This window comes from Poecilia formosa, unplaced genomic scaffold (genome assembly GCF_000485575.1).
Source record: "Poecilia formosa unplaced genomic scaffold, Poecilia_formosa-5.1.2 Scaffold229, whole genome shotgun sequence".
Lineage (NCBI taxonomy): Eukaryota > Metazoa > Chordata > Actinopteri > Cyprinodontiformes > Poeciliidae > Poecilia > Poecilia formosa.
In genome coordinates, this window is record NW_006800168.1 from 685,904 (window position 1) to 710,751 (window position 24,848).

The 24,848-nt window shown below is 37.7% G+C and overlaps 1 long non-coding RNA gene across 2 annotated transcripts in view; it reads left to right on the forward strand.

Moving 5' to 3' along the window:
* LOC103149478 (uncharacterized) overlaps nucleotides 1-24,848 on the forward strand; it is a 62,630-nt gene that overhangs the window by 9,126 nt on the left and 28,656 nt on the right. For both annotated transcript variants that reach the window (XR_001664304.1, XR_477480.2), the window contains exons 3-4: nucleotides 13,777-13,829; nucleotides 17,675-17,730. This is a non-coding gene — a long non-coding RNA (uncharacterized LOC103149478). The remainder of the gene's footprint in view (nucleotides 1-13,776; nucleotides 13,830-17,674; nucleotides 17,731-24,848) is intronic.

Sequence of the window (24,848 nt, forward strand, 5' to 3'; positions counted from 1 at the left end):
CAAATGTTCTTGATCGGCTAAAGATGAGCTAACGAGTGCTTCATCGTTGCCTAGTATTGGTTATGTTCCACAAATGTAATGTGTTCAGTGTTTGGGACAGCATTTGAAATCAAAATAAATCAATCAAAATAGTTTTAAGTTTCTTATTAGCTGTGCTAAACGCGAAGTTAAAGTTAATTCACTAACCCTACACCAACACAATATTTAGCGAATGCGAAAGATAACGCTAAAGCTAAAGCGTTTACATGTTCCATAATGCTTTTAGATATTGCATTATCTAAAATAATTGTCCTATTCTCTTCTTTTAATTTGTTCTTGTATATTTTTTTGTTTTAAATAGTTTAAGAGAACACAAGAGGAAGTGGAACTGCTGCATAAACAATTTTCCCCTTTTCAAAATTAAAGCATGACTAAATAGCGTCGATAAGCAAAACTTTACCACAGATGTTGTGTTTTATTCAATGGAAAGTTTACAAAACATCCAAGCAAAACTACATCTTTGTAATATATTTGGAAAATGTTTTTTTTGTTTTTTTCACAAAATATTATCAAAGATTCTTAGTTAGCTAAATATGAGCTAAGGTGTGTTTCATCATTGTCTAATGTTGGTTATATTGCACAAATGTGGGTAACAGTTTCAAATCAAAGTAGTGCTAAGTTTATAATTAGCAGTGGTGACCGCTAACTACAAATTTAGTTTTGCTAGCAATAACACTAATGATAATCACCAGTTTTGCTAATGCTAAATTGCTAAGAATAAAGTGGCATTTAGCAGAAGCTAATTCTAAAGCGCTAACTTCACTTAAATTGATATCTTCCCTTGGAGGATTACAGCCCTCAAGCACCATCCTTCATAACCCCATTAGACATCGTATTTATGTCTCTGTATTGTTTTCAATTGTGTCTCTATGTTAATAAAAGTTATTGGGAAAAGGGAACCAATCTGCTTCTCCTTTTCAAAATAAAAGCATGAATAGAAACATTGATAACCAAAACTTCAAAAGAAATGCATAACTTTGTTCAACTGAAAGTTTACAAAACAATCGAGCAAAATTAGCACTTTAGACTTTATCTGGAAAAGTTACTTTTAAGGGAGGCTAAGTGCGCTAAATGTTAGATACAGTCTTTGTGTTTTTTAGTCCATCCTTAACTAATAACACCTAATCGTAACTCAAAACCTAATCGTAACTCTCTATGTATAAAGTTTTATACAGCAGTAAGCCCTCCAGATTTAACATTTCTTGACATCAAAGTTACTTCTGTGTTTTCTAAAGGTGGGCAAAAGGCAACAAATTCCCAATTTAAATGCTCATTTTGCATGTTTTTCATTTCTCAAGACAAAAAGGGCATATATCAAGTTGTACTGTGACTTTAAATGTAGCAGAAGAGTCATGGCATTTATTTTCCATCTCGGCTGAAACCGGAGAAGCCGTCTGATCCTGTTTTTATTTTTCCAGCTCTGCTGTGGTCAGCTTTTGTTTGCCTCTGTGGTTTTGTATATTTTAACTCATGTCTGAAAATGAATATGTTGATGGTTTCTTTGGTGTCAAAAGGAGCATCAGACACTTTAAATCATGCTCAGTGTGAAAGCACCTTTTCTTCGGCGCTAACACTTCTAGGTTTTGGCTTCAGAGATGTTTTATGTTTTACAAACAAAGCAGCAGAATGTGTTGAGTCGATCCAATCACTCCCTTCTCTGTGACCGACTGACATTTTTCCCTAAACGACGAAGCCCGCCCACAGGGTCCTCCGCCCAGGCTGAAAGGGAGCGCTCAAAGGGTTTTAAAATTGCAGTTTGACCCCAGCGTGCACACTCCGAGTTCAATCCTACTGCATATCTCAGCTGGCATAGTTAGCATTCACAAGTGCTCTGATTGGAGAGAACCCACAATGCCCTCTGTTGTTGTTGTGAACTTTTGACTGCGTGGGCCGGGCCTCCACGGCAGCGGGCCGCGCTGAGGAGTCGGCAGCGAGGTGGAATACTTGACATTTCTCCGTGATGACAGCCTCGTTACTACTCCTGATGCCGGAGCACGCGCATCTTCCACCGCCCCGATCTCCTGTGGCAACGCAGAATCCGATTTGGATGACGAATCCTTTCCGGCGCCGTCTGTTTCCTGCAGACTCCACCCTGTGTTCTCAAATTAAAGCTGGAGATGAACCATTTGACACAAGATGGGTGTGAATCTAAAGTTTTTCTTTTAAGTTTCTGCAAGTGGTGCATGAGCAGAACCCTTCATGTTCCTGATGTCATGATTAGTGACCTGGATTCCTTCCTCAGATGAACCCGGAGTCCAAAGCAGGCCAACAAAGCTCTTATTCAGATTGCCTGACATTTAGCAGAAATCATCTGAAAGTAAAATTCAGCCGATGAGATTCCTGCTAATGTGTGGAAACAGCTGCACCTGCTAATAGCTGCTGTTTCTACTAATAAAACAACTACGAAATATATCGGCTAATGCAAAAGTATTCAAACTCCTTTAATTTTTCACATTAAAACCACAAATTATTAGACCAGTTTGCCTCAAACACACCTTTTCAGCTCTGCTCACATAAAGGACAGCACATTTAACAATATTACATGTTAAAAACAGAGCAACCATTGTTTTGTTTTATAGCCACAGAGTAATTTGCAAACTTAGTTCTTTGTTGGACCTTTTTGAAAAGACAGAGAAGTTAAAATGAAGATTCCCCTCTTTTGAATTTATCTGACTATAAACAGAAAAACATGAAAATGCATATTAGAGAAAACTAATTCTCCACAGGATGGTGTAGAGTTTTGGTTAGCCATCGTTTCACATCTCTGCTTCATGACAAGCCGTCAAAAACAAACCTCATTGTCCTGTGTCGGCCATTTTGTATCCAACAGTTGAGGTAAATGCTGCATTTCAGTTACATTGTAAGTGGGAACTCTGACCAATCATTCTAGAGCTCTGCTTCGGTTGCTTGGTAACGGGCGGAACTCCCCTGGGGTTGCTAGGTAACACCGCAGAGCCTGTCGAATGTGACTTAACATTTGGGAGGTTTTTGAAACTTTTTAGATACCAAAATATATTAATTCATTAATTATTTTTTATAAATGCTTGGACTGTTTTTAGAAGCAGTAGAGACTGAAATGGAAATATAAAAATGTACAAAATGTTAATTTTGCATAATATTTCGCCTTTAAGCTTTACTTTCATAAGCAGAATTTTTTAATTTGTTCAGATTAGACTTGCTACACGTAACATTTATTTTAGTTGCACTCTTACATGTGTATCCAGCACATCTTACTACTTTTGTTGCGGAGAGCGGCCATATTGAAACACAAAGTTGGTTTTACACTGCAAAAACACAAAATCTTAAGTCTTTAGCAAATATCTTGGTACATTTGAAAAAGGACAAAACTAACATACAAGTAACTTTTCAGAAACTTTTAGGAGTTTGTTTTCAGTAAAAAATTCTTTGTCCATTAAAAGTTCTATTTCACCGATAAGAATTTCCATCAATTTTAAAGAATTATTGACTCAAAACAAGCTCCTGTATCTTACCAAAACATCACTTGTTAGTTTTGTCTTTTTCCAAGTGTTATTTGCACAGAAAATAGACCAAAATATTTGGTAGGATTTTGTGTTTTTGCAGTGTACAGTCATAAATGGGAGAAGTGGGAGTTTCTTCCAGTTTCTCAGTGGCCATTCCAGTTTATTTTTCTGATTTTCCAGTTCTGAGTTTAATTTATTGTCCATTTGTGCAAAACTTGTAACTTTCTGGTAGATTTCTTGGGATGCCATCAGTTTTGTTAAGTGCACCAGTCCCTCCTGAAGCAAAACCGTAAGGTCCGTTTATCAGTTCACCATCAAAATAATTGGATGAGACTTTCCTATCCAGGAAAACATCCCACTGCTGATCATAAAACCTGATGCTACAGAGGTGTCCCAGTTAAAGCCTCACATGTAATATGAAGCAGCATATGTAACCTCACATCTGCTCTGGACCAAGCAGCAAGTATTAAAGGAGACGAGGCTTTGAATAGAGAAATACATTCTTATTGTTGAACTGAAGCGCTGACAATGAGCCCCCTCGCTCCTCGTTGAGCCGCGCAGAGGCCGACTTGTTCATCCCTTGTTATGCCGCTAATGTGCATGATTTAAGGGGGAATTATGCACATCTCAATGTGCCTATAAATGACATTATTCATGCACAGGTGCTGCACTAAGCAGCTCCTGAATGATAATTAAGATAATCTTTCTTTCTTTCTTTCCGCTCGCTGGATCTCTTTTTCTCACGGATCCACTTTGTTGGAGCGGTATCTCCTGTGTCAATACCTCGCCAGACTGCAGCCCCCTTCTCCCCTCAGCCATTGTCTGATCCTTATTCAGCACTAAAACCCGCACTAACAAGTGAGACCACGTCTATGTTCCTCCCCGGAGCCTGACGGTATTTCTGAGAAATAACGTGCCAAGTTGAATTAAAGTGAGAGAATTAAAATAAAAAGAATTAAAAAAAAAGTTTAAGCGAGGCAGAAACTTGGCAGCGGCGTTCCCGAGGGAATTCACCGCGCAATGAATTTCTCAAACGAGGATATGAAGACATTGATGTTGAGCACTTTGCATATGATAAGCTCTTCCTCCATAAAGAGGAATGATTAGTTTAGTAAATGTTGCTGAGGAAAATGTGTCCTGGATAATAAAAAGTGGATGAATTTCGCCGTCGTTGGGAGGAAGTTGTGATTTCTCGTTGAAGAATCCAGTGAAGCCAAACTTTTCTTGTGTCTCCGCAGTAAGAGGACACATGATTCCCATTTCTCCTGATGTGTTTGGACAGTAGCAGGTCGCGGCGTGCCAAGTCGCAGTCTCTAAATGCATCAACACAGAGCCGGACTTAGTGAATCCAGCTTGGTTTGTGTTATTGAGGAACCTGAGGCTGTTTGGGGCCGGAGCCTCTCTCCTCTGCGGTAAACAGTGAGCGATGAATATCAAGAGGAGTCCCAGCTGTATTGTTTTAGCACGGCCGCTTGTTTACACCAGCCCTTCTTTTTTTGTGTGCGAATGACTCGTTTTGTTTGTGTTTTCTGATTTTCGTGTTGTGTTACATGTCGGAGAACTCCCCCCAACCTTCGGCTCGCTCTGGCGGAGGAAGCCGCTCGGTGTCTCCGCGGCGGACAGCTGGGTTTCATTTACCCGACTCTTGCCACACCCTTTCACTTCAAATAAACACACTGAGGATGTAGGACAGCAAACACAGAGGAGGGAAAGCTGTAAATAATTTACGTCCCTCTTTCTGTCATCAAGGAGGCTTCTTGCTTTAAGTGGCCGCGAAAGTGATCAAAGGAAGAGTGGAAAAACATTTAAAATGCCTTGAAATAATATAATCAAATGAATAAAGTAGAAATACCTTTTTCCTAAAGTTTTTCTACAGGACTCTGGTTGTAGCAAGTTCTGCCGCAATAACAGATTTTTCTGGATGATAAATCGTCCCAGAGGTTATTGTGATAAATTATAATATAGTTGTTTTAATGCAAATTTCAAGTAATATAATGGCATATTAATGAATGAATGAATGAATAAACTTTAAATTCATATAACACTGGAACTGGAAGACATCTTAAACAAACAAAATAAATAAACAAAACAACAAAAACCACAAGTAAAATGGATTATGAAGTCCAAAGCACGAAACTGAAGACTTTTATCATTCAGTTGTTTGTAGGAAAAGAGACAAATGGAAATTATTGAGCTGTTTTAATTTGTCATGCAGTTAATTGATTCATTGTTTATTGCAACAGATCTGGTTCACCTTTTCTGTACTGATTTGGTCTCACACAGATTCCTTCTGTTTTTGTTTAGTTTTTTTCACAGCTACGCTAACTTTGATCCTCAAACTTCAAATTCCTCTGTAGGTTAAAAATGCAGAATCAGGAAATTACTCAAACTGGAACCCAACTGACAACAGGAAGTAGACAAAAAGTTATCAATCACCAACTAATCTAAAGAAACTCAGCAGCAGATAAAAAACAAAGTTAGCTAAAACGTTAGTTGTGCGAACCATAAACGTTGGAGCTACTCCAACATGGTATGTAGCTGAATATAAACATCTAACTTCTTGAAGTATTATTAACGGTCAATAACCAAAACTTCAACACAGAGCTTTATTCAGCTGAAACTGAAAACTGTTCTGCAAAGCAGAGTGGGTCAAAATTTCTGCCACTTTTTTTTATTTTTTATTTTTTATTTGGGTGGCAAATATTTACAATTAATCAAAAAAGCGTCTAAAGAAACCCATTATATTTAGTTTGGACGTCTTTTAACCAGATTAACCTCACATATAAGCAATAATTTGAGGTGGAGACGATAATTTGATAATTCATCATTTTTGTGTTGCAGCGTTTAGTAAAGGAGGAAAGTTTCTCTCCTCCAACCACTAAAGAGAGGGAAAAAAATCACATTTTGAGAAGTGAAGTGAGAGACACTCCACCCCTTTGATTCTCTCAGAAGTTTAAATTATGAGGCTTTTGCAAGCGAGGCCCGGCCACAGATGGATGTTCGCCAGTTGTGTGCAAAAAACTCAGGACATAAATTAGAAAGACGCGCTTTGCTGTGGAGCCGACCATCACTGCGACAGTCGGCGTGTCCTCCCAGAATAAATGACAAAATAGGTTGCCTGACGCCTGTATTGGCAGGAGAACCGTATTTTTCACTACCTTCTCATGTGACAGTGTTGCTGGTTGTTTTCTTTAATTGCTCTGGAAGGTTTTTTATGCATAATAAGAAAATATTGCTCTGCTGCAGTCAGAAACAGCAGAATAAGCCTGCTGTAAAACCCAGATTTCCCCTGCAAATGACACTGAATCATATATATCAGAGCCGTGCCTCCTGGCTACAGCGCGTCCTCGAATGTCTTTAATAAGGATGAGGATGTAAAGGGAGGGTGCAGCTCCAGTTTTAAAGTAGAAATAACCCGCTTGACTCCCAGAAAAGGTTAGCTTTAAACACATCGCATTAATCTCTGCTGCACGTTTATGGAGCTGAGTGAGTTATGTGAGGCGTTATGAAGCAAAATATGAAAAAGCAATTAGAGAAATGGAGAAAAGTCCACCGATATAAAACAATCTTCACCCAGTGTTTTCATAGATTGATGACAATCAGCTTAATCTAAATGTGATAAAGGAATGACGTAAATCAGTAATAAACTGCTGATTTCACCCCGCTGTGCATGTATGATTACAGTGATGGCGGATGCAGAAATTGCAGCTTTTTACCGATGACAGGCAATCCGAAAGCGCCGGCGCTGAATAGTCACAGGTGCTACGTTGTTTGAATGGAGCAGAAATACCCAGAGTGGTTTTTATTTTTATTTTTTGATCCCCAGCGTGCAGAAGGAGAGCGAACTCAAGCCTCTGTTAGATTGAAACGCCGTTTTATGGGTCCATTAGCAGATTGGAGATTTAGTTACACCAACATTTTACGCAGGGAGATGCAATCTGATTGGCTGAGACGGAGGTGAAGATCTGTGCTGCGACTGTTGTTTGGGAACATCACTGGTGCTGCAGGCCAGTAAAACACAGGGCCATTTTAACAAAGGTTCTCACAAACGTAGCTTTCAAGTAATGTCATGTTGAACAAAGTGGAATTAAGGTTATAATAGGTGTGCAAAATATAAAAGAGGGGAGAAGCATTTACTGGTGATTTGATCTCCTAATCAGCACATTGTGAAAAGCAAGTCAGATCTACATTACTCAGTTCTGCAACACAAAGGACGATATGCTACCTTTTTGTGTGCTTTATACCGAAAAGTCTGTTGGAAAAATATAAATTTATTTAGGAACATTGATAATAATGTAGAATCTGATGTAATCTTGGTTAAATCACAACATTTAGATTGTTTTGAAAGCAGGAAAATGTTTAGAAAATGTCATACAGAACAATAATTCCATCTAAATCATCTACTGAGATTATTATACTATAGAGGTACAGATTTGAAGTAAATACCAGGATAAAATGACCCAGATTTGTGACTTGACTTGAACTTTAACACCAGTGTCTTAGGAATTCAATCTATTTTCTTGAAAGGACTTGATATTTTACCCAAAATGTCAAGTTTAAAAAGTTGAACTCTTGCATTTTTGGCTGAATGTTTATGCCGAAAAATTATAGTTTAAGTTTTACCCTGTTGATATCCTAATAAGTATCCCAAAAGTAGTCTTATTGGTACCCTGAATTACTTCCATTGGTACTCTCCAATTACCCTGATAGTACCCCTTTAGTGCCATGTGATTTTACTTAAAGGTATTTAAGTGCCAAGGTGTCACCTCGACACTTTACAAGGTGGCAAGTTTGTAAGTACCGAGACACCTTTGGTACTTAAAAACTAATATTTGGGTTATGGCGTCTAGTTCTGTCCAATTGTAGTGTTGCTCCAAGAATTGTACCGTCTTCTCTGGGTGTAATTTAATCAGCTGTACTATAAAGGCCTCAACATCCCCACAGCATGACAGTGCCACTACAATGTTTGACCTTAAAGACGGTGTTGGTCGTTGCTTTGGTCTGGTCTGACCAATGCCCCTGGGTTGTCCTTGTATGTTTTTGGCACTAAAACAGCTGAAATTAGATGTACAAACTCATTTAGAGGATTTTTCCTCTTGCTGTTTAGTTGCACACAGCTGCATCTCTGCCTTTTGTCTTTCACCATGTTGTAAAGCTTTGATGCCACATGGAGAGTCGAAGTGTCTCGTACCTGGCTCTACACCCAGAGAGGCGTATTCATCTGAGAGTATGTTCATATCACTTTCAATATCCCCCTCTCTAAGATCATACACAACAGGATCAGGCAAACACTGGAAGGGAAGACGTGTCTTGGGGGGGTTGAACATCTTTCTTCCTTCTGCTCTTTGGAAAGTGTACAGGATGTGCCTGATGTTTCCTTGGCAAAGGAAAAGGTAAAAATAGAGAAGATTCATCTGGTTTGAGTTCAGCAGCACCACATTACTTTAGGGGTGGTTTCTTCCCTGATCTCTCTCTTTCCTTTTTTTTATTTTATGCTGAGCCATCCCGACTTCTTTTGTGATTTGATGCTCAAACGGACCAGGAAATGCAAATAATCCCGGTTCTGAAGGCGTCCAGTGACGTGATTGTTGGGACGGTGCGGGGGAGGCCGGCTGGCTCGCCACATTAAAGGCAAGAGTTTGAGCGAGAGATGAGTGGAGACTGGGTTAAGTTAAGTGAAAGGGTAGGACTTCAAAGGCCGTTAGGTTTTCCTGCCATATTAAGAGTGACGAGACGTGTCTTTTATTAATAGCATTCGCCAGAGTTTTTGCTCTCAGCCGGTTTCATTGTTCCACAATCACGGCAATGTGCAGACGGGATGAGAGGAGTCTTCAAAGCTGCACAGCAAATTACACCTTGATTACAAGAGAAAGGAGTCCGCTGAAGGATTTACTGCCTGTGGTTGTTTGACATCTTTTGTTTTAATCTAATTTAAAGCTCTTTACCACCTTGATAAAAGCGCCATGCTCACATTTTCCACTACATCTGGCATTCTTAAAAAGAATAAAAAATCATTGGCTTAGAGAGGTCTGCATTTTAGCCCAAACTGTTTTTCTTTCTCAAAATTTAACTGGTGGTCTGGAAAGTACGGGATTTGATTAAAGTGTGTTCCAGGTCTGGATCAGGGTTGAAAAATGTTGTTTCCGGAATTAAACCTGTTCTGATGTTTTAATGGTCCGTCCTTCATCGGCCTGTCCATCCATTGATCGTACGTTTGTCCAACCAACTGTTCATCCAACCAATCGATCATCCGTCTGTTCAACCAACTGTTCATCCAACCAATCGATCGTCCGTCTGTCCAACCAACTGTTCATCCAACCAATCGATCGTCCGTCTGTCCAACCAACTGTTCATCCAACATATTGATGATCTATTTGTTCAACCAACTGTTCATCCAACCAATCGATCGTACGTCTGTCCAACCAACAGTTCATCCAATCAACAGTCTCTCTGTTCATCCATCCATCCTCAGTCTATCTTTAATCCTCCGCCCATTCAGATTTCCATCTCTCTACCCGTCCATCAATCCAGTCTGGTTTTCTTGTAAATCCTGACCTGAAATATCTTCCATTGGTTTGCAGTGGCTCTTCATGGGCAATGCTTATTTGATATATAGATACTGCATGATATAATAAAAACGAGTCTCTTTTATTCTTAGAAATGAATGAATATACCACATCCATCTATCCTGGGTCTCCACCTTTGCGAAGAAGAAGAAGTTGTTTGGACTGGACATTTTGAAGTGACTTGGAGAAAAGCAAGTTCACCTCCGACTGTACTTTTACTCTGGAAAACCTAAAACACCAGTACCGTCTGCTCAACCCTCGGTTTATTCTAAATGATTTTCTATCAGTGTGGAGGGATCTTCTTGGCACAAGTTTGACTGCGCCTCCTGAAACTCAATTACCGCCGCGGTTTTCTGGCCTCATTCATATCGGCTGTGGTACAGAACTCCATCAGACACTATTTCTGATTTGCATATTACAATGCGAGCACTGCCCATCATCCCTTCTGCTCATTAAACGTCGGGCATCTCGTCGTCTTTTTGTCTGTTTTCATAAAAAAAATGAAAAAAGAAATCTTGATTTAGCCGCTTTAATTCTCCTGCGCGGACTTGTTTACATGATTGGCTTTTTCTCCCCCTTCCCCATAAATCCTTGTCAATCTAAAGCCGCTCTCGCACGTTATCAAGCGAAGAGAAACAAAAAGACGCCACAGTAAACATTCTATAATTGACTGTTTATGAGCGCGATCATCAGTTAGGGTGGGATTTTAGGGCCGTAATCTGCTTTTTCCTCCTTCTTCTTTCTTTGCCATTCAACCAAAAATGGACACGAGAGTTAATGCATCCCTCCAACCTCTGAGCCATTTACACTCGCTGAATGTACTTGTAATGATTAAGTTTGAAAAGAGACATTTTTTATCATCGGCCAACACAAGAGTTGGCAATCTTAAGACCTTCAACTAGAAATAATTAGGATCTATTTGAATGCTGAGTGCGCCGAGACAAGAGTTAAGCTTGTTAACGAATGTGGTGGCAATTAAATGCGTCGTCCAACCTCAATTCTGCTGTTTATTTTTCTCTTTTTTTATCACCTGAAAATTGATTATAATTCTGACCGTAAAGTTTGAAATTCCACGCCAGCGGATAATTGAAAATGCAAGCGACGGAGTATTGTGTTTGTAAGGGTTTTAGTTCCCACGTGAAACCGGAGCTGGTTAAAATTAGTCCATGTGGCTCCTCTGTTTTAATTTCTCCACAATTTAATGGTAAAAATCAGGTCAACCTTTAAGATTTATGAGCAGTGGAGGGGAAAAAATGAATTAATGGTATGCTATTTTTATTCAGTCAGCCGTCTGTTAATTTGATATGACCTTAGTCAAAGGCGGCGGAATAACAAACTCTACTTACTTCTTCTTAAGAGCAAACCCCTGGTCTCCCATGTTGCTTTGCTGAGGATCTGAGAAGCGAAGGGCCCGCTGCCAGCCGCCGTTTCTTTAACTCTTATCTGCAAAACTCAACAAACGGGCTTCTTTTAGGACATCAGTGGCGCTGGGAAACGAACACCCTTTCATCTAATTACACAGCGTATTGTTTCAATTAGGCGTTTTCTTTATTAATTCAACTTTGAAATGAGGAAAAATGAGTTGTTCAAGTGGCATTTAAGCGCGTTCAGAAAATAAATCCTGACAGCCAAACGCGGCGGCTCATCATCCGATGGAGGACATAAAGTTTGCGGCGTCGCCTCCGGGCGTCTTTGTCCTCGAGTCAAAGCAGAGGTGCGTCACCTCTCTTTTTTTCCCACCTTTCTTCCTCACTCATGAGATCTCAGTGTGACTCGCCTCATGACAGCGTCTAAAACTCCACTGCCATGAGGGGACGGGGACTCGCAGGCCCCCATTGAAGCATCCCTGCAGGGGTTTTCTTCACACAGGGACTAAAGGGGAGGGGGTGAAGGTGAAAGTTTGGCACCGAGCGACGGATCCCCCAACAAGAGGAGGCCTTTGTTGCCAGGTTGCTCTTGCTCAGCAACGTGGAGGAGCCAGGTGGCCTCTGACCTGACCTCTACTCCGAGAGGACCGGTGGGCAGAGAGGCTGAAATAAAATAAAAAATGAAAGGAACAGGCAACTTTGGCTGGAGGGGGCGCGTGTGAAACAAAGTGCTCAGAAATAGGTCAACCAGTATCTCATTTTTCTTGCGAGGCCTGTAATCACCCGTGACGAGCTCACAGAGGAACAGGCTATTCAGTGAGGATTGAGGACTCATGACGCTGACTGACAGATCCCAACCACCTGCCTCATGACGGGAGAAACCTGCAAGATCTCAACTCTTTGTTGTTCGCTTTTATTTGCTTGACTTACCTGAGTTGGCGTGTTGGCTCACAAAGTTTTTGTTTCTGAATTATGTGAATGTTTTGCCTTGAGAGAAGACAAAAAGGTCGTTCACTGATCCAAACATCAACCACATGAAGACGGTACAAAGCAGAAATCCGGCTTCCCAAACAGACAGCTTTCAGTTTTTATGGTTTTAAATTTACTAAGAGGTCATCCTATATTGAGTAAAAAGATGTACCAAATATCACTGGAAGAAATAAGAACTGAAATGTCTTTCTGATGGGTTGCTAGTACCAGAGTGCCTAAAAAACATTTAAAATGGACCTCAATGTGTATAGCAGGTAAATTTAAAAATAAAAATGGTGCAGATGCAAGTTAACCTAACGTTCCTGATCTTAGTTTAGCTAATGAAGGGCTAACTAACATTACCTACGCTATAACACAGTAGGGGGATGTAGGTTAGCATTAGCAAAACTAAGATATGCTAAAGTATATCCAAGGAAAGCAAAGACATTATATACTTGGATATAGAAGATTAAACTCAATAAAGCAAAGGTAAAATAATTGATTACTCAAGGTCAGTAAAAACCAGTATATTAATATAAGCTATGGTACTGTAGGCTATGCTAGGTGAGCAAAGTTAAAGTCGGCTAAGTTAAAATAAACCACAATATGGAAAGCTTAACTCAACATCACTGATGTTGATATTGCTGCTTTAAGCTAAATAAAGGCTAAGGCTAAGCTAAGGTTAGCTACATTCCAAAAAATGCTGACTTAATCTAGGGTAAAGCAAAGAAATCTATAAATGTAGCTTTAGGAAACTAAATTAGCATTGCTTCTTCAAAATAGGCTTCAAGTATGCTAACCTAGCATAAATTCAGCTTGAAACTAAGGTATGTCATGTGTGCCAAGAACTCAAAAATTGACTGAGCCAAAAATATAAATAAAAATACAATAATAAAAGTAACAGTAATACGCCCTCAGTTGTTTTTTGTTTCATTTATAGTTTAATATTTGACGCTAATTCTGCACTGGAAATATCCCGTTTGGATTTTCACAATAAGAGTTCAGTTTCTGGATCGTTACCAGAAGTGTTTACAATAATATTGTTGGTAAATTTTTACGTGAAAGAAATATGAAAGATTGTAATGTCCAATTAACAACCCTATTTATCTTTGTTTAAAACAAAACGGTAACAGATGGAGGTTGGAGTCCATGCAAAGATATTTAACTAACATCTTAGCTTAACGATGTTAAGATCTTTATGCTAAGATGTTTAATTAACATCTTACTCTGACTTTAACTATAAATCAATCAGCTTTGTTACAGACTAGGATTCAGCAGTGTTTAATCAGTGAAGGAAAATGTTCGGCAAGATATTCATAGATCTAATTTTGTGTGTATTTTTTTTTACCGCAGAAGAAGAGTTGGAGTCAGGATTTGCCCTAATCCTCCATTTCCGTGTTAAAAAGGTGAGCAACACTGTTTAACGACATGCTAGTTAGCTTTAGCGCAGGGATTTCTCTCTTTCTGACTCTTTTTGACATTATACAACAAAACTGAAATATTTATCACTGTCAGAAATTCAAACAAGCTTAATAATAATAATAATAATAATAAAAACATGTATTTTAATCTTTTAAGATGGACTAAACTGACCTTCTAGTAGCAGTTTTTGTTTTATATTTTTGTCACATTGTGGCACAGTTAGAGATCTGTCATCCTTTAGTTGATCATCTATTAAAAGTATTCAACCTTAATCATAAAAAAAATATTTTCTCCCAAACTGGAAACTTTTATTGGTTTCCAAAATGACAAAACTCATTTCCAATGGGAGAAGAATGGACTAAAAGTGTAGAAAATCTTTGACCTAAGTCTAAAAAGGTATGAAGGAAGTCTTGGCTACTTGGAAGAAAAGTAGACAGAAATAATCGCTCTTGTGCCGAGTTGTTCCTCCTGATTCCCATTAAACTTTGTAAAATGTGCTCTGATCCTCATGGAGATCTCAAAACCCCAACGTTGCTGTGAAGAAACGATGATGAGTCTTCATCAGGAAGCCGCTCCAGATCTCGCTGCAGATTTAAACCTGATCTCGTTAAGCCACCAAAGAGTCTGAATCTCGCCCATCGGTGGCCAAAGCATCCCCTGCTGCTAATGAGGCGCGCACGGCCCCCTGGGTAACGGCTGCGTCACGACAAACATACACTACGACCTAGACCTCCGACAATGAACCGTGTGGACCATAAAACCCAGTTTGCATTGGTGGTTTTGATCCCTTCCACTCTAAATGCCCATTTTAATATGCATTTTAGCCATTATGTCACTGCTAATAAGAAGCCTCTTTGAGAATGTGCCCATTGTTGAGCGAGTCTGTTAATTATGACGGCTCAAAGTGCTGCTGTATTCCACTGACTCTTCCTCATAAGAAGCCTGATTATTCATCACCATGATAAGAATTAATTTGCAGGAAATATTGCGCCTTTTTTCCCCTCTCATGCTCCAAATTTAAATGCTCCAAATTACACATTCAATCCATCTTTGTTTGTGAGTTCAACGCCGTTAAACAAGGCAGCACTTGGTGACTTTTATTGGACTGGAGCGACAAGTCGGTGTTAAATAAACACTTAATGTATCGAGGGACGTAAACAAATGAGCCAGTAATTCATGCACCTTTTTTTATAAACAGTTTTTGTTTGATTTTTTTTATAGGAACCATTTATACATTCATTATGTTATTAATACAGGAAATACAAGTTTGTATGGATTCCAATTAAACAAGAAAAGAAAAAACAGGTATAAGTCAAACAAATAACATTATTTATGTATTTAATTTTCTTCACATGTAAGTTTTGCATCTTTAGCAAACATAAAATGAAGCTTTTGTTTGTTATTCTTTCAAGTTGCTAACATTTGCCACACTTGGATTATCCAAGATGAATTCAAGCGACACATATCTATCAAAATACCATTTAGACGTCTTGTGGTGGAAGTGGTCAGGTTGTGGTTCTGATGATCCAACAGGAAGCGGGTCAGGAGGAGAAGCATCACAATGAGGGAAGCTACAATGGCGAAGGGGCTCAGAAACCCCTGCTGCTTGTATCCAGAGCATTTAATCAAACTGGCATTAGTTTGGAAACTGTATGGCTTAAACTTTCAATCCTGTCCGCAAACTTAATATTGTTGACAGTAGCTCCAAATTCGACTATAGACTCAGCAAGTAAAAGGATAAGCTGAGCTTTACGGGCTTTTTATAACCTTTCTATTCAGCCCAGAAGACAGTGTGAGTCACGCACCTGGCTGAAAATCTGAGGAGCTTTCAGGGAAGCATTTCGAATGAATTACCTTGCAGGTTTATTCCCTGTTATTGGCTGCATTATGGCGTTTAAGTGTGCGCTGACCATGTGAATAACATGGGTGTCAGGTGATTGAAATAAAAACGCAGCAGGAAGGCTTTTATCACTCAGACGCTACAGTTAAGAAACATTAAAGAATAAGATGAACCAGCATTTCTGTCCTACACTGTAAAACTCACTGGCTGACATCAGTAACGGCTTAAATTTTTAATTATTTGTTTGTTTGTTTTTTACAAAAATGGTTAGTTTCTCTGTTCTGCAAATCAGATGCAGAATTTTTTGTTAAAATGTCAAAATTTGACTTCAAATTTGGATAAAAAAGTAATTTATGTTCTGTTAATTTCTTAACATGATGGTGTTTTATTACTTTCATTATTTTTGGTAATTCATTTTTATACTAAGGTGATTTTATTTCTTGGTAAATATAAGAGGCCACCTCAAAATATCCTCACTCAGAAAAAAATTTGACAATTTTAATTTAGATTTCAGCTACTTAATCCCAGATTTCAACATCTTAACACGGATACAGAAATTAATTTAAAGAAAAAAGTAGATGATTACATGAAGTATAATTTCATTTCACTAAATTCAGAAATAAATGGTTGGAAACAAACATTGTTCTCTGATTTTCCTCAGTTCGTCTTAGCTTAGCTTAGCTTTGTTTAGTTTGACCAAAACTGCCCCACTTAAGTAATTTTGCTAAATTTAGCTTAACTTGCTGTAGTTTAGCGTATGTTAGCATACATTAACTCAGATTAGCTACACAAGCTTAGTTTAGCGTACTTGAGCTAAGATCAGCATAACTTGCTTTAGTTTAGCCAACATTAGGTAATCTCAGATTAGCATTTGCTCAATTTAGCAAACTTTAGTTTAGCTTCTTTTAATTTAGCCTTGATTAGTTCATCTTATGTTAGCATAGCCTAGTTAAATATGCCTGAAACTAGTTTAGTTTGGCTTCTAAGTTAGCTTACATTAAATAAGTGTTTAGCACTTTAGCTTTTAGTTTAGCCTGCACTAGCTCTTCTCAGATTAGCTTGCACTAGCTTAGTTTAGCATACTTGAGCTAAATTCAGCACAACTTGCTGTAGATTAATTTAGTTTAGCCATCATTAGGTAATATTAGGTTAGCATTAGCTCAGTTTAGAAATCTTTAGCTTGGCTTTGTTTAATTTATCCTTCATTAGCTCAACTTATGTTATCATAGCCTAGTTAAACATGCCTGAAACTAGTTTAGTTTAGCTTTAAAGTTAGCATACATTCAATAAGTTTAGCATACTTTAGCTTTTAGGTTAGCCTATATTAGCTCTTCTTGTATTAGCTTGCACTAGTTTAATTTAGTTCAACCTACATTAGCTAATCTTAATTTCTTACCTTAGCTTATTGCAGTTTAGCATACCTTAGCTTTTAGTTTAGCTTTCTTTAACATATCTTGGTTTACCTTATCTGATGCTAATTTATCCCTAAAATGGAAAATGCAGAATATATCATCAGAAATGAAAATAAAAAAACTCAAGTAGATTTAATAATTGTTTTTTTACCCAACATTTAATTGAATTCTATGGTAAGTCAGGTTAAGCTAATTATAAACAACTTGTAAACTTAACTTTAGAATCAGTTTGGAAATGGGTTTCTAGAAATGTTTAATGTTTTGTTTCCCATTGTCTTAATTCTGTTCCATTATTAAAAACAGGCAAAGTAGAAAAATCTTGAATATTCACAAGGACTTATTAACTATTGATTAAAACCCCCTTTAAGTGATTAGAAGAAAATCCCTGCTTGGAAGAAAAACAAGTGAAATATTGTCAGTCATCCAATTTATCAAACATTAGAAATTCTAAAAACTGAGCAGTTTTTGTAAAGTTTCTTTTCTAAAGAGCGTCACGCTGTTTCATTTTAGTGTCTTTCTGTATTTTAATTTAAAGACAGTATGTCAGTAGTCCAAGTAAATGTTTTTATTCCTGCAGAAACATTGAAGATGTGGAACAAGAGGAAGGGCAAAGTTTGACAGAGAAGCAGTAAGGTATGAGCGTTTATTTCTGCTAGCTGCAGTGTTTCTGAAGCACGTTTGTTTGCATTTATGTGTGCGTTTGTGTGTGCGCGGTTGCGTTTCCGCGGTAATACAACTGAGAATCATGTTGCAAGCTTTTTGCCCAGAGTGTTTCTGAGCTCATTTTCAAATGGTAATTTGCCTTATCCGAAGCAAACTCACTGACTGTAAGTAAGTGATTATTTGCATGACTGACAATCATTCGGCTTGCCTACGGTCTTTTTCCAAACTGCTCCAGTTCGTCCAGTCTTTTGAAAGAAATAAAAAACTCAGGGTGGGCCGGTTCTCTTTGAAACATCGTTTCATTTACCTTATCATTAGACACAAATATGGCATGGCTTAATAGCGGCAAAAAAAAAAAAAAAAAAAGGAAACAGCAGTTTTGATGATGGCTTTGCAGGCAATAAAAAATAAAAAGCCTTCTTTGTGATTGCTGGATAAAGAAGATGATTTTCAGCTGCTGCTTGGTCGTATTTTGGTTGAACTTCTCGGTTTTTGGGTCCGATCACCTCAGGTTTTGGGTTTTCATCAAAGCGCCAAGTTCCTGTGGTCCTGTTTAATTGGTAATTATCCAATTTGAGGCATCTCGACTGTTGGTAAAGTGCAGCAATGACACGGACCCACAGACAGCAGAACAATGTAGTGATTTAGTAGCCGCACTCCCCCTCAATCATGCTCAAATGTCAGCCACAGACTCATCAATGCCCCGAACCCTGAGCACACCCCGGAGACGCACACTCAGCCCGCGTTGCTACACACCAGCGCCGTGTCAGAAGACGGAACAGGACCGTGGCGACTGGAGATGGGTTTTCCAGAACCACTTCACTCCGTTTCTGTCAAAATGAGGCAAAAATACAGACTTGATCCCACTCTGTTTGTATTAGTCAATGGAGTTGGAGTCATTTTTTTATTTTATCTTCACCTGAACTCTAATTTTAGCAACCAAAATAGATTCCCAGACATGAATTTGTTTTAAAAAGTGAGTCTTGGTTGAGTTTTTCTAGATCTTAGTATACAAGTTGTGTTTTATGCAGTTTTATGTCCTAGTTTATACTAAAAGAATAACATTTTTACCACATGTGCAACTATTCTGCTTTACAGTGATCCATAAAATGTGTGTGTATATAGCTAACATTGTAAAAGTTAAAATGAACACCCATCTATTCACCCAGACACCTAATTAAGTAACCAACCTTATACTAGAGCGTAGTTCAGCTTAAGTTAGCTCACCTAATCACATATTAGGTTTGTTTGTTTATTTTAGCCCACGTTACTTTCTTAGGTTAGCATACTACAGTTTAACTTTCTTAACTATCTGCATTTTCATCATAATGCAGCTAAACTTAGTTTGGCTCACTTTGACACTCCAAGGTTTCCTCCAGGAAACTTGCTAAGCCTGGTGGTTGGGGCGCTCAGCAGTCATGTCCCGTCGTGTTTTTGAGTTAAACATTTTTTAAAATTGACAGGAAATTTGAAAATGTCATTTGATAGTTATGTGTCATTGTAATATTAGGAGATTAATATCTGAATACCGACTATAAAGTCTTTAAAAAATGCAAACATAAAAAAAAAAAACTTGAATAAATAAGCAACGCTAAGCCTGGTGGCCCGCCAGGCTTATAATACACCGAGGGAAACCTTAGCTTTGTTGATCTGAACTTGATTTAATTTACTGAAGTTTATCTTTTTTATCTGAACTTAGTTAATTACATCTAATGTGTATTACATGAACATTAGCTTAGCTCACTTTACTGTATTAGCATAGTTTAGTGTACTTTTGCTTAGTTTAACATAACATTTTGGTTTAGTCTACAACGTAACCTTAGCTTTTTGGTCTTGGTTTAATTTTAATTTACCATAGTTTGTTTTTGTTTATCTTAACTTAGTTAATTCTGTTTAGTGAACATTAGCTTAGCTTACTTTACTGTGTTGTGGCTTAGTATTCTTTTTCTTAGCTTAACATTTTGGTTTAACTTGTCTTAACTTAGCATGCTATGTTTAACCTTAGACTGGTTGATTTAATTTTAGTTTAAATTTGTTTAATTTACAATAGTTTCCTTGTTTACCTTTACTTATTACTTTACTTTTACCTTTACTTTAATGGATTGTAGCTTATTGTCTTTTTGCTTAGTTTAACTCAATAGTTTGGATTAGCCTACATTAGCATAGCATGCTAAATTTAACCTGCTTTAACATTTTATAGCTTAGCTTAGCTAGCTTAGGTTAGCTTACCTCAGCCTAGTTTGGTTAATTTGTAATAGTATCTTTATCTAGTTTAGCCGACATTAGCTTACTTTAGCATGATAGCTCAACTTATATTGGCTTAGTTTTGCTTAAATTAGCCTAATTTAGCTTAATTTAGCATACATTAGGCAACTTTATCTTAGCCTAATGCAACTTTTCGTTAATTAATACATTAGCTTGTCTTTATCAAATGTAAAATTTTACATCAGTGATATTAAATTTATGAAAGTGACTGAAATCTTCTCTAAACCCAACTAATGTGCTTTTCTGTTACTTATACAGAAAATAGAAGAAATATATGCTTCCTGATTAAAAGAAATTGGCTTTTAATTGTTAATTTCATATCAATTCTTACAACAAATTACCTTTAAAACAACTAAACATTTGCCCTTCTTGAAGAAGCTAAAATGAAAGATTAATGAAAGATTATTTCAGGAGGAAAGCCAGCAGTGGCGGTTCAATACTCGTCAATAACAATCCGGTAAAGGTTTCGCTTCGCTCCGACAAAACTGGGAGGGAGAGGAACAAAAGTCATGGAAGTCCTTCATTTGCCATGATCATCCATCAATCAGTATTTAGGACATTGACAAGTGGTAATTTAATAAGCAGTGACCTGGGCAGGCAGGAAGCCGCTCTGACAGACAATACAAACTCATTTATCACGGTGGAGCGACGGCGCTGCTGCGCTGCGTTTGTCTCTGCGTTGGCTGAGGAGCAACACGCTAGCAGACAGCTTCTGAAACCAGAAGCCATTTTCAACCCGACCTTTCACCTTTTAATGCCTCCTGAAATTACAGAAACACTGTTTTTATTTCTTAATAATCTGCCCCAACAGTTCAAGATAAATTTGATCAGATGAGACACAGATTAAGCTTTTTCACCGCAATAATCACTTTCAAACACAGTGTTGGCAGCATCATGCTGCGGGGTTGTTTTGCTGTTAACGGGTATATTTGCTTTGGAAAGTTGAGTCCAGAAACTTAATGTTGGTCTCCAAACAAGAAGAAATGATCTGAGTCTTTGAAACCGAAGAACAAAATGCTTACTGTCAAAAACAGTGTTGGCAGCATCATGCTGCAGGGTTGTCTTATTGTCAGCAGTTCTGAGATTTTTTTTATTTTTTTTATTTTTTGCAAAGTCATCCCAGAAGCTTAATTATTCTGGTAATTAATGTCCTGCAAACAGGAAAACGCTATTGCTACTGAAAAGGACGATAGTTGCAGTATCATGCTGTAGGGCGTTTCAACCATCTAGCTGTTGATATGAGGTGAATTAATACATTTGGAGCGGCTCATCCTTTATTATTTCACCCACTTGGTGCCACTCACCAATAACAGAGGGTGTAGCAGCCCCACAGCATGATGCTGCCACCACCATTTGCTTACAGGAGCCATTTTCAACATTTAAACGTGACTCTCCTGCTTGGAGGTTAAATTTAAGCTTCTAAATACTTGAACCTTGATTGTTTGTGGACCATTTAGCACTCTTCATGCCTCTATGAACTAATTTGAAGCACAAATTTAGTGTAATCATGTTTATTTTTTAGAGTTTTCTAAATGTGAAGACCTTAAACCCAGCGCCATCGACTGGTGGTTGCTCTGATGTCTCCATCTTTGTTGCAAGCTAATTCAGGAAGCACGCCTCGCCCCTCACGTTTTGGCTCGGTTTCATCAGCTTGAGCCGTGTTTGCCCACATGCGGTAACGTCATGTACCTCGCTGAGCCTCTCCTCGTCTCGCTGCCAAATTGCAATCAGTGGGCAGGCGTCCATTAGGCCGCGCCGCAGCGCGCCGGCGCTGACTCACCGCGGCATTCGGCTCCTGATGTGGATTTTAATGCGCGCTAATGATCTTTGTGTTTGTCTTCGTTGCTGCGCGTCGCTTTAAAGCGGCAGTGTCCACTTCCAGTAGCGTCACCTGTGGAAGTGAGCGCGCTAATGAGGGCAGCGATGCTGCACAGGGATGAAATCACCAACCTGGCAACCCAGTCCATCCACACCACCACAACAGAGATCAAGATACAGAGAAGCTAAAATCCCTTTAAATCTGTTCCTCGGCCTTTTCAGGTAGTTTAAGCAGTCTGTTTTCTAGTTTTTATGAGTTAAATATTGCTAGTTTTTATCAGTTTTTATAGTTTTAGTGTTTTCATAGTTTGGTTCATTTTCATCTGATGAATTAAAAAGAACTCAATTATTTCCATTTGGATTATTTATTGTTTTTCTTTTTTTTTTACCAAAAACTGGATGATTAAAGTCTCCAGTTTGGTGTTTTCATCTCAACTGGAGGACAATTTTGTTTACAAATACTTTATATAGGATTTTATTTGTTGTTTTGTTTATTTGTTTTGGATATTTAATAAAATGTCTTCCAGTTCCAGTATTAAATGTTCATCAGAATTTAAACTTCATTGATCTTTTGAGAAATTATTATTTTTTATTTATTTTAGTTAATAAAAATGTTTCCTTAGTGTAAATTTATTTAATTTTTCTGAAATATTAAAATGGTAAATACACCTGAAGAGTATTATTATATCAAATTTGTTCATTTATTTACTTTTTTTTTCTTTAAGTCAATTAATCCTGATTAATTGATTATTGAAAGAATTGTCAACTAAATTAGTAAGTGATTATTAAGTTATTTGGAGTATAAAAGATAGTTTGCTGAAAAAAAATAACATATTCAGAGCAGTAATTAAACCAAAAATGTACAAAATAAATATAATTTTGTCTTTCAATATGTTTTATGCAAAACTTAGAAGTGGGATTTTTTAAAATAAATATTTACCTGCTTTTAATTTTTTAATTAAATTTAATTATTTCCATCTTTTAATGAATTGCTAATATTGTATAGAAAAAACCTGAGTAGTTTAAGACATTTTTTTGCAATGGTTGAAAAAATTTAATAAAATAAACAAAATACATTTAATCAAGTTCAATACACTTAAAAAAATAATTATTCAAATTCAAAAATACTTACAGTAATTTATTACATTTAAGTTAAATTAATTAAATTAAAATTATTTTAACTGTTTATGCTGAAATAAGTAAGAAATCAATGTAACAAAATAAAATGTAACGGTTACATCTTTACTTCATGTAATCTCATTGTTTTTAGAGGAATTTGCACTGTAAAACTTGACAGATGTGTCTCTATTTTACTGTTTTATTTTCAGAGTTGACATGTTTCCTACTAGGAAATATTAAACAGTTCAGATATTCATAAAAACGCAACAATCTCATAAATAAACCAGGCTTTGGAGATGCCGGCTCTTTTCTCGGTGACGTTTATCATAGTTTTTAAAAAAAAGCGAAGCGGCCATTTTTATGAGCAGCTTTTTCATGATGAACAGTGAAGCTTGAGGCCACTTTATCGCCGCCCTGCAGTCCAGTGGAAATCAATGAGCGTCTGATTAGAGCAGGCCAAAGAGGGACTCACCATTATTACCAATAAAGGGAATTAGATAAATGATTTTCTTTTTTGTTAGGGGACTTCAAAACCTGCAGCTTGATCAAATTTAAGATGGAGTCATCAGTGAAATTGCTGTTGATTTATAAATAAGCTAATTGGTCCTTCCCTGCGCCGCCGCCTCGGTCTTCTGTCCTTCTGCATTTTATTGCTTAGTCAAACCAACTGCTTCCATTTTTAAATTGCATATTGAGTGGGGATCTCAGCGGACCTGCCAGCGTCTCCTCCATGTACTTTCTGTTCTTTAATCTTTAAGGAACTCACAGTAAAGCACCTGAATCTTTGTCTTTAGCTGCTGTTGATTCCTTATAATCAATGCAAATTAATTTGAGAAAATGAGGCATTATAATACCTAATCAGGTGGCTTTATTATTGGTGTGGAAAAACATCATCTGTGTCTAATTTAAAACAAAAAGTGTTGTCAGTTCTACATTTGATTTTAAAAAGTGGGAGAATACCTTTCAACACCTGTCAGTCAACGCAGCAGCCATTATGCAGTTTGTTATTCATACCGTGGCGTTTTTCTCACCACAGCGCGTCTCCACGCAGGTGATAATTTCATCTCCTTCACTCTGCTTCTTGATGTCGGTGTTGAATGAAACAGCATTTAAGAATCGAGTCCTTTTGTTCTCAGAAAGTTTAATCTCTCTCCATAAACGCCTCAGTTGTTAAAAGAAGTGAGAAGAACCTGGTTTCTATTAGTCAGCTGCATGTTGTTTCTATTTTATACGAGCCAGGGTGGCGATAAACGTGAACCTTTTCATGAAAATACAAGAGCTGCACCCAGATCTGATGCCTGTCTGACCAAGAAGTCCCTTAAAGAAGAACCTGCCTGGCAACACGAAGTAGGCAAGTTGGAGAAAGAATGGAAGAGTTTGGCCCCAACAGGTCGTCATCAAATGGTCCACAGGCCTTGATTAAGGTCAGAGTTCATGATTCAAAGGTAAAACAATGAGTAGGAATGGTAGATCTTTTCCACCAATGGCTGTTCTGGTTTCTACACATGATTTTTGAACCATTGTTGCGTGTTTCCACCAGAAGAGTAAGGTTCCCAATCAACAAATCTGGTACTTTGGCACAAAGTGCAGCGTCACCGATAGGCTGGACAAATTAACAACGAAGAAACAAGCAAGGGGCGTCCGCCATCTTGCTACAACGATCTGTGTTGCGTGATGCATGCTTGGTTCCCAAAACGGATGGAAGCAGGTGTAGTTTCTCAACAAAACACCAACGTTCAATAGCATGCGAATCTTGTTGAAGTAGATATTTTGGTTTCTTTATTACTTAGAAAATGTTTTTTCAGTTTTGTATAAATACTCTGAACTTTCACGGTCTGATTTTGAACAGAACTAACTGTGAGAATCATTGGTTTTCCTGTTAAATT